Source organism: Ambystoma mexicanum, chromosome 3p (genome assembly GCF_040938575.1).
Source record: "Ambystoma mexicanum isolate Mex_15411 chromosome 3p, UKY_AmexF1_1, whole genome shotgun sequence".
Taxonomy (NCBI): Eukaryota; Metazoa; Chordata; class Amphibia; order Caudata; family Ambystomatidae; genus Ambystoma; species Ambystoma mexicanum.
In genome coordinates this window covers 329,984,879-329,999,481 of record NC_090925.1, presented here as the reverse complement: position 1 = coordinate 329,999,481, position 14,603 = coordinate 329,984,879, and the positions used below count along the sequence as shown (strand labels likewise).

Sequence of the window (14,603 nt, the reverse complement as noted above, 5' to 3'; positions counted from 1 at the left end):
AACACTTGATCAACCCTAAACCTGTACCAATCATTCCCGAACAAAGAATTCTGGGTGTAATCGCCACAGAATCCATAGAGGAAGTTAAGGATAAGGCCAGGCAACTTGTAACTCCAGCAGACATACAGAATTGGCATCTGCAGGGAAAGGACTTTGCAGTAAAGGACAACTTATTGTATTTCCAAGAACGATTATACTACCCAGCACAGATTTACAGAAAAAAGTAATCTCTTGTTATCACGATTCTTTAATGGAAGGACATCCCGGTATGGCCAAGACCTCAGAAAAGATCAAGCGCTACTTCTGGTGGCCGTCTTGGAAAAAAGATATCAGAGACTTTATAATGTCCTGTGGAGTATGCGCCCAAAACAAGAGTCAAAAGGAAAGACCAGCAGGCCTCTTACGCCCTATTGACATCCCACCTCGCCCTTGGCATACGCTTTCTATGGACTTCATCACCGATCTACCTCCATGCTCCGGATACAATACGATTCTAGTAATCGTGGACTTATTCTCCAAGATGGCGCATTTCATTCCGCTCAAAGGCTTGCCAACAGCAGCAACTCTGGCCCGAGAATTTCTCGAAAACATCGTCCGACTGCACGGTTTTCCCTCGGTTCTAATTTCGGATCGAGGTAGTCAATTTATTTCTCATTTTTGGCGAAGTTGCTGTCGGTCGGCTCAAATTGATGTGAGACTATCGACCAGTACCCACCCTCAGACCGACGGACAAACCGAGAGGACCAATCAAACTCTGGAACAGTATTTACGCTGCATGCTGCAACAAACTGAAAAAACTTAGAAAGACATCCTTTGGATAACCGAATATGCCTACAATAACTCTGTCCATTCGGGAACTGGGAAAACCCCGTTTTTTCTTTAGTACGGCAGTCACCCTCGAACCTCGGAGTTGGATCCCCTCCAAGATCTTGAAACACCAGCAGTAGACTACCTGCATTCTACAATCACCCAAGCCTTTAAGGAAGCTGTTTCTCACCTTCAAAGGGCTAAAGAACAATACAAGAAAGGAGCAGATCAACATCGGAAGGAAGCCCCTCAATATCAAGTAGGGGATCAAGTCTGGTTATCCACCAAATATCTACCTCTAAAAGGGCCACGCACATTCAACCCAAGATACCTTGGTCCCTATTCCATCACTACCATAGTAAACCCAGTAGCGGTCAAGTTGGACTTGCCCCCGCACATGAAGATACATCCGGTCTTCCACGTCTCTCTATTAAAACCCGTGCAACCTCAAACCCGACTAACTAAATCTCCAAAACCTATCCTAGTTGATGGAGAACTCGAGTTTGAAGTCAAAAGCATTCTGGACTCCAAGATCTCCAAATCTAAACTATTTTACCTAATTGACTGGAAAGGCTACGGCCCCCAAGAGAGATCCTGGGAACCTGCTGAATATGTCCACGCTCCTCGCCTAATCAAAAGATTTCACCGAACATTTCCTGACAAGCCAAAACCCCGGAGAAGCCCGGTTTGGGAGGGGCCTTGAGGGGGGGTACTGTCATGATCTCTGCTTCCAAAAGGTCAGGGTTTTCCCAACTCCCTTGGAAGCAGATCCATAACCCAGGTTCCGAGTGCCAACCAGTCCCAATTGGGACCTTTTGGACCCAGTCCTGGCGCCAGTGGCACCAGGCTCATAAATATGCCCAGTCCCAGCGCTGGAAGCGCCGGGCTCATAATGCTTGGGTGGACTTACCTGCAGCAGACCATGCTGCTTACTTGCCTGCCAGTTGAGCCTCTGATCCTCTTCTGTTTGGAACTACTTTTCCTGTTGGGTGGGGCAGGAGCCACTCCCTAGATTCAGAACACTGGAACTCTTCTGGAAAGCAGGAACTCTTTTCTTACCTAGGCGTGGCTGTGGAAGGAGACACCTAAGCACTACAGGAGGCTATTTAAACCACACCCGATGGATGAATCTTGCTTTGTGTTATTCTGCATCCTCTGCAGCAGAACGCTCATCGTGTCTTCTGCATCTGATCCTGGGCCTAAGGAAAAAGGCTTACCATCCTGAATCCAGTCTTCAGCAACACCTATAAAGACAAGAAAGAACAGGTTAGCATTACGGTCTTCAGTGACAGCTCTTCACTTACCTGGTCCATCGGCTGTCACCAACGGCTCGCGCTGCATTCCGGCATCTGAAAGACAAAGGCTTACCTACTCTTCGTGCGCTCCGGAGGTCTTCACACTGCATTCCGGCATCTGAAAGACAAAAGCTTACCAACTCTTTGCACGCTCCGGAGGCCTTCGGCGCTGCATCCCGCATCTGAAAGACAAAACAAGGTGCGTTTAAAGACATTGGGGAACTTTAATACTCACGTGCCATTACTCCTTTCCCCATCTAACCCAGTGGGTATTCCGGCACCCTGCAGCCGCTCCGAACTTGTACCTGCAAAATAAAAAGACAGTTAGAGCGCATCGTGAAGCAGGCAACAAGCGCTTACTTACGTGCTTCCAGGCGCTTCTATTCATCACACGGGCTCCATCTTCAACTCACTTCAGCCCGGCATCCACCATCGCCAGAACCCTGCAAAACAAGAAACATCATTACTAAAGACTTTAAAGACATTAGAATTACTCGAAACTTACCGTTCGTGCAGTAAACGACGGACAGCAGTCCTCTGAAGTCAAGAGGCCTGCTCCCCTTATCCAGTGAAGAAACTGGTTACAGCACCCTGCCCCGAGGCAGATGGAGAGCATGGCGTTCACTTACCTAAGGTGAGAGCGTTAACCTTTGGGGTTCTACAGGAGAAGAGAAAGGGAAGAAGAGAGAGACATTCAATAACCCAGTTCCTTAATCCCATATTTTCTATCTGCAGACATCTTACCCTTCAAGTCAGACATACAGTGCACAGAGGTCCAGCCCAAAGAGCCAGCCGTGTGTTACACATCACCTTTGCAGATACGGTATACGCCCAGTCAAGGCCGGCGCCTCTACGGGAATCAGGTGAGCGTTACAGCCCAAGGATAGATTGGCGAGCGAGAACCTTACTCTTTCCCACGGAATGCGTCTCTTGCTAAGACAACAAAGGGACCCAGAGAAGCCCATTGTTAGCTTCACAGGAAAAGATATCAGGTTTAGGTTTGGTGGGGACCTTACTAGCGGAATACCAGGAGTTCCAGGACGTGTCCGCGAAGGAGCAAGCTAACACGTAACCACCACATCGAGTTTATGACTGCCAGATTGATCTGCTAACAAGTACTGTGCAGCCACATTTAACCGAGGAAGAAAACACTCATCTACGGACCTATTTAGATCAGTACCTGGCCAACGATTTCATTAGAACATCTAAGTCACCAGCCGCCTCCCCACTCTTCTTCATACCTAAGAAAGAGGGGGACTTAAGAACGTGTATCGATTACCGGTCCCTAAATCAAGTCACCATAAAGAACAAGTACCCATTACTTCTGATACCAGTACTCATAGACCAGGTGAGACAAGCAAAGATTTTCACAAAACTAGACTTACGTGGCACATATCACCTGGTACGCATGAAGAAAGGGGACGAGTGGAAGACTGCGTTCCGTACCCGCTATGGTCTGTACAAATACCAGGTCATACCTTTTGGGCTTTGCAATGCCCCGGCTCCGTTCCAGCATTTTATGAGCAATGTATTACAGAACTCCTCGATGTCTGCGCAGTCGTCTACATTGATGACATTCTGATTTACTCCACCATCCCCCAAGAACATATAACCCATGTGCGAGCAGTGCTCCGCAAACCGCGTAAAAACCAACTTATGCAAAACTTGAAAAATGTTCCTTCCACATCACTGAGGTGGTGTTTCTTGGATATGTATTATTACAGTCGTGGAAGTGGGGCCCTATCCTCAGAGCCACAACCTCAGAGGAGGAAGAGGAAGAGGAGCAAGGAGGAGAGGACGAGAGAGATACAAACAAAAGACTCACCAGATCCAGCTTCAAGAAAACCAAACCGAAACCCATACTCAAAGTCTAGTTATCAATTTATCTGACAAACACCTCTCACCTCAACAACTATCCGTTCTCAATCATGGTCTTTCATTTGCACCATATGCCACATCTGATATGACAGAATTCCAAATTGACCTTTCCAAATTTTCAAGAAAACTGAAATTAAAACAATTCTTCCATAATAGAGTGGAAACGTACAAGCCTTTGGAACAACTCCCACCCTCCAGTGCCACTAGTATACAAGAAATAGAAAATATCCATTTACTTTCCAATCTCATGGGAGAGGAATCTAAAACTGTGAGTGATATTCAGGCAGAACTTGGTATCCACCAACGAAATATGGACATCAAGGAACATAAGAACAGATCGAAATTCATGCCACCTATTACTGGAGATAATGTCATTGACACTTTCTATAAGACTATCACCAAGGAAATTTACAAACACATAGATGGATTTCAACAAAATTTCAGTAGCAATAAACAGAACTTAACGAAGATGGAACGAAAGGCACTACTAGAAATCTCTGAGGATAGTTCAATCATTATTAAAGAAGCTGACAAGGGTGGCAACATTGTCATTCTTAATAAATCAGATTACATCAAAATGGCAATGGAACACCTTGCTATGCCGGGGTGTTATAAGAAACTTGCCACTAACCCCACAGTATCCACTTTACAAGAACTACAAACTTTACTCCATTACTGGTATGATCAAGGCTTACTCTCAGATGAGGAGAAGGCGTTTTTATCGATCTCTAAACCACTTATGCCAACGATTTACTTTCTACCTAAGGTTCATAAACCGTACTTGACTCTCCCATCAGTTCGCCCAATCATGAGTGAACAGGGAGGTGTTACAGAAGCACTTGCTGATTACATTGACAGCAGTATTAAACATTTGGTACCTGGGATCCCAGCATACCTTAAAGATGCAACGCATACACTCCAAATATTACAAGGGATGATTTGGAAACCCACATACTTTTTAGTGACCTTGGATGTGGCAGCATTATATACATCTATTCGACACAAACTGGCATTGGAAACGATTGACTTCAGTTTCAGAACTCACTCAGCATCTCACTATACACATGTGCAGATGATCAAAGGTTTTTTGGGATTCACGCTTACGCACAACCAGTTTCTTTTTAACGGCGACTACTATTCACAAATCAAAGGGATAGCAATGGGGGCTAAATATGCGCCCTCTTTGGCCAACCTATTCATGGCCTTTTTTGAGGAAAGATATATCTTTCAGAATAATCCCTTCAAGCACAATATCATCAGTTGGAAAAGGTACATTGATGATGTCCTGGCCATTTGGGAAGGCAGCAGAGAAGACTTCGAAGCATTTATGCTTATTCTCAATAATAACACTTTTGATATTAAGTTTACAGGATATATGGATGCAGTAGAAATCACCTTTCTAGATCTTAAAATCAACATCATGTCCAATATTATTGAAACCTGTACTTTTAGGAAAGCCACGGCAGTAAACTCAATTTTGCATGCTAGCTGCAGTCATAGACATAGTGTCATTCAAAACATACCTAGAGGAGAAATGCTAAGAGCTAAGAGAAACTGCAGTCAAGATGAAATGTTTAATTCAGAATGTAAGTCCATTGGATACAGATTTCGGGAGAGAGGGTATCCTACTCAACTAATCAGGAAAACAATTGATTCGGTTAGGAAAGTTCCAAGATCACAGCTATTGACAGAGAAGACAAAATCCCATGCATGTCAATTTCATCACCAAATTCTCAAGTGATCACAAATTTATCCAGTACATTCTACAAAAGCATTGGCATATTCTGCATCTAGTCCCTGATTTGGCATCGTATATTGCGGATCGACCCAATATTATTTTCACGAAGGCAACCACTTTGAGGAATATTCTTAGTCCCTCTTTCCTCAAATCTGTCCCAAATGAACAGGAAAATTGGCTCACCGTAAAGACCAAACCAGTAGGCTTTTATAAATGTGGGTCATGTAATTTTTTGTCAGCATGCTTTAGCACCCACAAAAATGTTCAGTTGTCACAATGGGCTTCAAACCAAAATAACTGAGTTTATAAATTGTCACACGAAATATGTGATATATGGTATTCAATGTGTGTGTCAGAAAATGTATATTGGTAGCACGATCAGGGAAGTCCGCCTTAGGATTCGAGAACATCTAAACAACCTCAGCAGTCAGGATATCAGACTCCCACTGGCTTCCCACTGGCAGAAACATCATCAACTGGACAACACTAAAGACATTAAATTCATTGGACTCAAACATATCAAACAGCATCAGAGAGGTGGAAACAGAGAATTGATCTTATGACAGCAAGAATGATCTGTAAACTACGGTGTCTATCACTTGGATTGAACCAAGATCATGAACTCAATGTATTTTTATGAATGGAGTTAGCTGAATTGGATGCTTATTGATCTAATATCATTGGTTCCCATTGGTAACAGACACTCACTATCACAAATGCATTTGTATGACAAATGTTTATGATGATTCATTTTATGTCCAACGCACCAATGTTGTCAACCTTTAGTATTCAGACCCAATGCTCACCATTAACCAATTCGTTACCAGCGCATACAATATTGCCAGTATCCACAGAGTTAGGCAACCCACTGCACCAGCAAAGTTCACTAATACACACAGACAATTATTGGCTACTCAGCACAAAAACTTTACTACAATGTGCATCACAACTATTATTAACTTTTTACAAGTTCAAACTAAAATCAAGACTTAGCGCTAATAAGTATATTTTGCCTTTAGCATACGCTTTTGTACCAAACATTCAGCCACAGTTGGCAAATATTACACGTGTCAATCTGAATTGATCATGTTACTATGGGAACTAACCATGTACTTTTGCTATTTGCATGCTTAGTCCAAGACACATGCCATCAGGCCTATATTTAACAAGGGTGCTCGCCGGCAAGCCCGAGTAGTTTATACATATTATAGTGAACCGAATTTAGTTCTAATCAACAATCACATATTGACCTGAAAACAATTGCCGCTTTTGTTTTTCTATCTATACGTGAGCCCAGTAATTTCACTTGATTTGGCACCACTATTCAGGGTTGCCAACAGCTCATGACAGCATATATCCAATATTATTTATGCCATCGGTGTACCAGCAGGATGTTTGAATCTAATGTTACACTAACACCCAGTCACAAAATCTTTGGACCAACATCTTGCGCATAGTGGATTTACCCATGTCACACGCCGCACTGATATTCACGAAAATGAATACCAATTTGAATTCGGCCATCTCTGAGGCTCAGTTATACATATGATGTATGCGGTTCCACTGTGATCCATTAGTCGAGTGCTTGCAAATAATCAAGCAAGCGTATATCAAACAAGTTAATTCTCATTACTTCCTGCTTGATCCCAGTTACTAAGCAACCAGGTCACGTGATACCATCACCTGACCAACTCTCAGGAAGTTACTATGGTTACTCCCAGTCACTGCCGATGCTTGCAGTGCTTGGGAAACCTTCCCCCATTGTGCACCCGATCTCATAAGCTTATGCCGGTAAGCCCTTGCTGTCCCAATGTTCGTCTACATTTTAAATAGATCATTTGTACCAACAACTAAAACATGTTGTTGTAATCATTTTCTAGATTATGGCCGACATATTTGGAAATCACGATAGACACGTGGATGTTACTGTACCTCTACTGTACCAGCGCCATATCAGTCAGTGAATAAGTACGGCTGGGCAACAAGCTAGGTAATTATAACGGTTGCTATACTTAAATCATATGAATGTCCAACATTATTATTACTATTGTACAAATAAAACGTGACTGCAGGATCTGAGGCTAACTATGCGCTGTATGCCTATTAGCTTTACAGCTTACAGACCTGGCCGGCTAACGCAAATTGAAAATCACCATTACCTCAACTTATTTCAAGCACAACTATGAACTTATCAAGTATTATTACAAAAAGGTACGCACTCACTTATCGGTTCATATAATAATCAAATGAGGCATTTTTTGCACGCATTAATCTAACGCCATGTCCCTATTTTTCTTCTCTCCTTCTCTCTCCATGCTCTTTACTCCGAACCAATTCCTGCCACACTGGGTGTTTTGGGATAATAATAGCCAATAATTTAAACGTCAAATGTATTTGAATGCCCTGAGGACGGCCTTTATGGTTGAAACACGTGTTGGCATTATATGAAAAACACATGAATCATTTAATGTGTGGCGACAATCTGGCACTACATGAAATACACATGAATCATTTAATGTGTGGCATTTTGGCATTATATGTCTTTGCTTGACATTCTGGCATTATATGTTTTTGCTTTGCCCTAACTATATTTCTGGCATTCAGGCATTGTATGTAAAACACAAGAATCATTTAATGTGTGGCATTTTGGCACTATATGTCTTTGCTTGATATTCTGGCATTATATGATTTTGCTTTGTTCTAACTTTATTTCTACAAACACATGCAAACACATGAATTATTTAATGTGTGGCATTTTTTGCATTACATGACTATTGCTTTGTTCCAACTTTATTTCTACAAACACATGAAAACACTTGAATCATGTAATGTGTCAATAATATTTTTTTCTTTGAATTAAAAATCAGTTGAACTTCTTTGTGATGAGCTCCCTGTCTACTTCACCATACTAAACACAACAAGTGGTTTATTAACGGTGATAAAGCGCAGCCAGTTAGATGGTAACTCTCTACAATTTGTCATTTCTTGGATATGTACTGACACCGCAGGGAATTAAGATGGACAATAGAAAAGTGGAGGCAATCCGTACTTGGTCCTCACGCACGTCTGTAAAGGGAGTACAGAGTTTCTTAGGTTTTGCGAATTTCTATCGAAGCTTCATACCAGGATTCTTACATTTACTACACCCAATTACGTCCTTGCTGTGTAAATACCGAAAATTCGAATGGCCACGAGCAGCAGAAGAAGCCTTTCGAGCCCTCAAGGAAAAATTCACCTTAGCCCCAATACTACAACACCCGCAACCCGATTTACCGTACATCGTGGAAACGGACGCTTCAAGCATTGCCATGGGGGCCGTGTTGTCCCAACAGAATCACAAAACTGGATGCCTTCATCCCATTGCCTTTTGGTCGAGAAAATTTTCCCCAGCAGAATTTAACTATGCTATTTCTGAGAAAGAACTTCTAGCAATTAAGAGTGAACTGTGCGAATGGCGACATTATTTACTTGGAGCAAAACACACCGTCACGATAATAACAGATCATCGGAACTTGCAATACTTACGCTCAGCGAAAGCTCAGTCTTCAAGACAGCTCCGTTGGGCCCTATCCTTAATGGAATATGACTTTGTGATCACCTACTGCCCTGGAGTCAAGAATGGGAAAGCGGATGCGTTATCCCGCTTTGGCACAGGAGAGGAAGTCTATAATACCCCTATCCCGGTGGAGATCATACCTACCCACAAAATTCTCGGCTTCTGCATTGGCCCATCTCTGTTAAAAACACTGCAGGAAGCAATAAAAAAAAGTATGTCTGAAAGAGACCTACTGGATTGGGACAAGAAGGGAGAACAGTTCACCATTCAAGACAAACTACCATATTACCAAAAACCTCTCTACGTTCCAACCAAGGATCTGCAACAAGCAATTATGTCAGACTACCACGACTCGCTGTTGGAAGCCCATCCAGGTATAGCTAAAACCATGAAGAAAGTAAGCAAATGCTATTGGTGGCAAACTTGGCGAGAGGATATTGCTACCTACATAGGCACCTGTGAGGTGTGTGCACAATACAAGACATCCAGGCAAAAACCAGTCGGCCTCCTTGAGCCAATCACCATCCCACCAGCGCCCTGGCACACAGTATCAATGGACTTTGTCACTGACTTACCTCCCAGCTCAGGTTATAATACCATCCTCGTAGTAGTGGACCTCTTCTCCAAAATGGCCATTTCATAGCTCTGAAAGGTATTCCTTCAGCTCTGACTCTGGCGCAGGTTTTTCTAGACCAAATCGTCAAGTTACACGGATTCCCCACCGAATTCGTCTCTGACAGAGGCAGCAAATTTGTATCTCGTTTTTGGAAGAAATGTTGTGCCCTGGCGAGAGTAGAAATCACTCTGTCCTCTAGTCACCATCCTCAAACGGACGGTCAAACTGAGCGCACGAACGAGACCATGGAACAGTAATTTGTGTTGTCTATTACACCAAACAAGTCAAAGCTGGACAGAAATACTATGGATGGCAGAGTATGCCTACAACAATTCAACACACTCATCAACCCAAGCAACACCTTTTTTTTACTATATATGGTCGAAACCCCAGAACATCTGTCTACGACCCGCCAGAAAACATAGAGATGCCCGCGTTAAAGAATCTGCACGCCAGCATCATTAAAGCAGCCAGGGGAGGCCAGCAAGAACCTACAGCAAGCCAAAGAAACACAAAAAAGAAACGCTGATCGCCATCGACGAAAAGCCCCAGATCATCAAGTGGGAGACTCGGTCTGGCTGGCATCTAGACACATTGCTTTAAAAGGTCCCAAAAATGTCAGCCTAGATACATCAGCCAATATACGATAGAGACAGTGATTAATCCAGCAGCCATGAGACTGGCGTTACCTCAACATGTGTGTATACATCCTGTATTTCATGTGTCGCTATTAAAACCAGTACACCCAGGAACCCAAACCTCCACACCTCCCGAACCCATACAAGTGGGTGAAGAAGCACCAGAATATGAGGTAAAGAACATATTAGATTCCAAACTGGTACGAAAGACCCTGTATTACTTGATTGACTGGAAGGGGTACGGACCCCAGGAAAGATCATGGGAACCCAGCACACACGTGCATGCCCCCCGATTGGTGAGTAAATTTCATCGGGACAATCCTGATAAGCCAAAAGCCACACTCACACCATTGGGAGGGGTCTTGAGGGGGAAGACTGTCATGGGTACCAGGCATGTAGTCGGGGCAAGCTGGGTGGAGGCTTGGCAAGCCTGGCATAGGCACACAAAAAACCCATAGCAGATACCTTCTTTTAATTCTTTCCTGGTGTTTGTAGTAACTTCCTGGTTACCACTTCCTGTTGCCAAACAGGAAGTGCATGAAAGTCCATGAGCTCTCTAGTGTTCGGGTGTGGCTGGCTATATAAGCCACACTTTAGATTCTTCCAGTGCTTCATGTTGCTTTCTGTGAACTGCATCAGCAACACACTCACCGTGCTCCTGCTTACCTGTTCTGGATCATCCTGCTTCAGCTTACCTGCTCTGGATCATCCTGCTTCTGTTTACCTGCTCCAGATCATCCTGCTTCTGCTTACCTGCTCCGGATCATCCTGCTTCTGTTTACCTGCTCCAGATCATCCTGCTTCTGCCTACCTGCTCCAGATCATCCTGCTTCTGCTTACCTGCTCCGGATCATCCTCTTGTCATGATGCCTGCCCCCGGGGACCCAGACCAAGTCCAGCAACCCCGTAAGCAGGCATCAAGTTACCCCAAGCAAGCCCAACAACCCCCGCTAGGGGCTATTTGGGTGCAGTCCTGGCGCCTATGGCGCCAGGCTCATATGGAGGGTCAGTCCTGGCGCCTAAGGCTCATAGATTAAAACATACCTGATACAGACCATGCTGCAAACTTACCTGATGCAGACCATGCTGCAAGAGCTCCAAGCCAAACGAGGCTTGGAAGGGACTATTTTACCTAGGGACTATTTTTTTACTCGGGTGGGGCCGGGGAGGAATACTTACCTGGGACTACTTTGGAGGCTATTTAAACCACGCCCGAAGAGCAGCACACGCTTCGTGTTATTCTGCATCCAGCAGCGTAACGCTCACCGTGACTGCAAGTCTGCATCCAGTCATTTGCCACGCCCGCTTCGAGTTTGGAGCTCCTAGAAAAAGGGAGCAAGAAGGAGAAAAGGTTAGAACAAGAGCAATACCTTTGATCCTTACCTGAATTCCCGATCCATCGCGCCTTCGAGCTGGAAGAAAGAAGTTATTCTATGCGCGTCGCCTCGCCTGCTGCAGCACCGCGCTGAACTCACCAGCCTTCGCAGCATCTTCACATTTCACCGCATCCTCCTGCATGTTACCGCCGCACTCCAGCACCTAAGGAGAAGACAAGAACAGCAAGGTGAGCCAAGGGAATACACAGAGGAATACCCCCCATAGACTTACCTGATTTTACCACTGGGGGTACTATTCTTCTTCACGGGTCGGCGCAGCTTCCACTGCATCCTAGCTGAACACCGGCCCCTAAGGGGAAACAAAAGGACAGCAAGGTGAAACAAGGGACTAACAAGGGGAACCCTCCTCACCACAAAAGACTTACCTGATTTTACCACCGGAGGCATTATTCCCCGAGACTTCATACTTTCTCTCAGCGCCTGAATAAGGGAGAAAGCAACAGGTTACATATGGACATTATTTTATCGAACTGTGCTGGATAATACAAATCCTTACCAGAACATTACCGGTTGCCACGAGGAACTCTTCAGTAGGGTCAAGCTGCAACCTACAAGGAATCGGACAAGAGTGAAAGTCAGGCGTTTGAACTCTTACGAACTACATACTTACGGCGTCTTGCCAGGAATATCGGAGTCAATATTGTCCTGGAACTCACCAATTCCTTCGAGCCAGTGAAGCAACTGGTTATCTACGCACCCCTGCGCTCAATGCAGGATGGAGAGCTCATCTTTTCAAATCATCAGGTGAGACTATAAGGGGGAACATCCAAGGTGATCAGTGAGGAGAACAGCAGGGTGGGGGGATTTACGCTCAACTTCACGGGTGGTTAATTCCCTTTCTCCACTTGCAGAAGAACATTCCTACGGGCCAAGCAAACGAAGCTAGGTGGGCCAGTCCAGTCCGTCATCTCGGTCCTACGCGTCACATTGGTGGAGACCGCAGCAGTCCAGTCCAGATCGAAGCCTCTGTGGGAGGCAGGTGAGCGTAACAGAACGCGAAGCCTACCCACAAATTCCCACCCGGGCGTTATGGATACCTCAGAGACTGACCAATTGGCCCAATTACTAGGGGAACTGAGGGCTGAAGTGCATTCCGCCCATCAAGAAACCAATGCTCTTAGGAGAGAACTGATTTTGTCAAAGCGAACTGATGATCTTGCTAGGCAACTATTGCAAAGCCAGGCTGGACAAGCACCCCTACCTGGTTCCGGGGGAAATCCATCTCCTGTGTTATCGAGTAACCCTGTGCAAAAAAACCTACCAGGACATATTCCATTAGCCCCACCCGAACGCTTTGCCGGAGATCCCAAAAGGTTTGCCGTGTTTATGAACCAATGCCGCTTGCACTTTTTACGCAGACCTGGAGCCTTCCCAAACGATCAAGCCAAGGTAGCCTTTGTATTGTCATATCTCAGCGGCAGTGCAGCTGATTGGTCAATTCCACTAGTTACTCAGGATGACCCAATTCTTCGGGATTTTCAGGGCTTTCAAACTAGCACGGAAAGACTATTTGCCCGGCACTCCCAAGGACAGGCCCTGGATAACAAACTTTTGTCCCTACGACAGGGTAACCAGGACCTTCTATCCTACATCGCGACCTTTAATAGGTTAATAGTGGAAACTGGATGGCCTGAGGTAAAACGAATCACGTTATTTCATTGAGGGTTTCGAGGAGAACTCAAGGATGTCTTGGCTTAAGTTGTGAACCCACCTCAAGACTGCGCTGAATATATAGACTTAATGGTCCAGTTAGATCACAGACTTCAGAACAGAAAGGCTGATCGAGCCAAGTATGAGAATCTGGTGTTGGTCAAAACCCACGCTAACCCCAAAGGAGCAGATGCTTCAGAACCCATGCAAATCGGAGGGGTTAAAGGACCCCTAACCCAGAAGGAAAGAGAAAGGAGACGGCAAATGCAATTGTGTATATATTGTGGAACTTCTGGACATTTTCTACGGGATTGCCCTGTAAAACTACCCAAGAAGGTGGTAGGAGCTGCTGACAAAAGTCATATGGAGTCAGACTCGGGAAACGACCACGCTCGACAAGCATAGAGGTCCGCTTGCCGAGCTTGAAGAAGGATACTCAGACCTCGCATTTCATCATACCAATGGTCCTCGCAGATCCAGGGCAGCCATCGCGTATGCACGCAGTAAGGGCATACATTGATAGCGGCGCCATAGGAAACTATGTAGACTATGATTGGCTTCCAGGATGAATCTACCTCTTCCCGAAAAACCACCTCAGATGTCTTCACCACAGTCGATGGAACTGAAATTGCCTCTGGGCCTGTAACTCACTCCACCGCAGAGATGACACTATTGGGTCAGGATGGGCATCGAGAGACTATTGTGTTTGATCTAATCAAAGCCCCTCAGTTCCAAATAATACTGGGGATACCTTGGTTGGAAACACATAATCCTTGTATTGATTGGCGAGAGAAGAGAATAACCTTCCCGGATTGTGCACAAACCTGTTACCCAAAGAAAAATCAGAACGCAGGCCTGGCCACAGTAACCACAGCAGTCATGCAACTACCTCCAGAATACCAAGAATTCCAGGATGTCTTCCAAAATGAACAGGCAAACACCTTACCTCCTCACAGATCGTACGATTGTCAAATCGATCTCATACCTGGTGCACAACCCCCTTGTAGCAGGATCTATGCCCTTACGGA

The 14,603-nt window shown here is 44.8% G+C and overlaps 1 protein-coding gene across 5 annotated transcripts in view; it reads left to right on the top strand.

Moving 5' to 3' along the window:
- The window catches only part of FNDC11 (fibronectin type III domain containing 11), a 338,342-nt gene that overhangs the window by 234,504 nt on the left and 89,235 nt on the right, over window positions 1-14,603 (top strand). Inside the window, exons 2-4 of one of the 5 annotated variants that reach the window (XR_011304245.1) lie at window positions 7,599-7,708; window positions 7,826-7,929; window positions 8,088-8,526. The exons of 3 other annotated variants lie outside the window; for them this stretch is intronic. The gene's annotated coding sequence lies outside the window, so the exon portion shown is untranslated. Of the gene's footprint in view, window positions 1-7,598; window positions 7,709-7,825; window positions 7,930-8,087; window positions 8,527-14,603 lie in introns of those variants that run through there. One more of the 5 variants, XM_069650906.1, reaches the window with a different exon arrangement.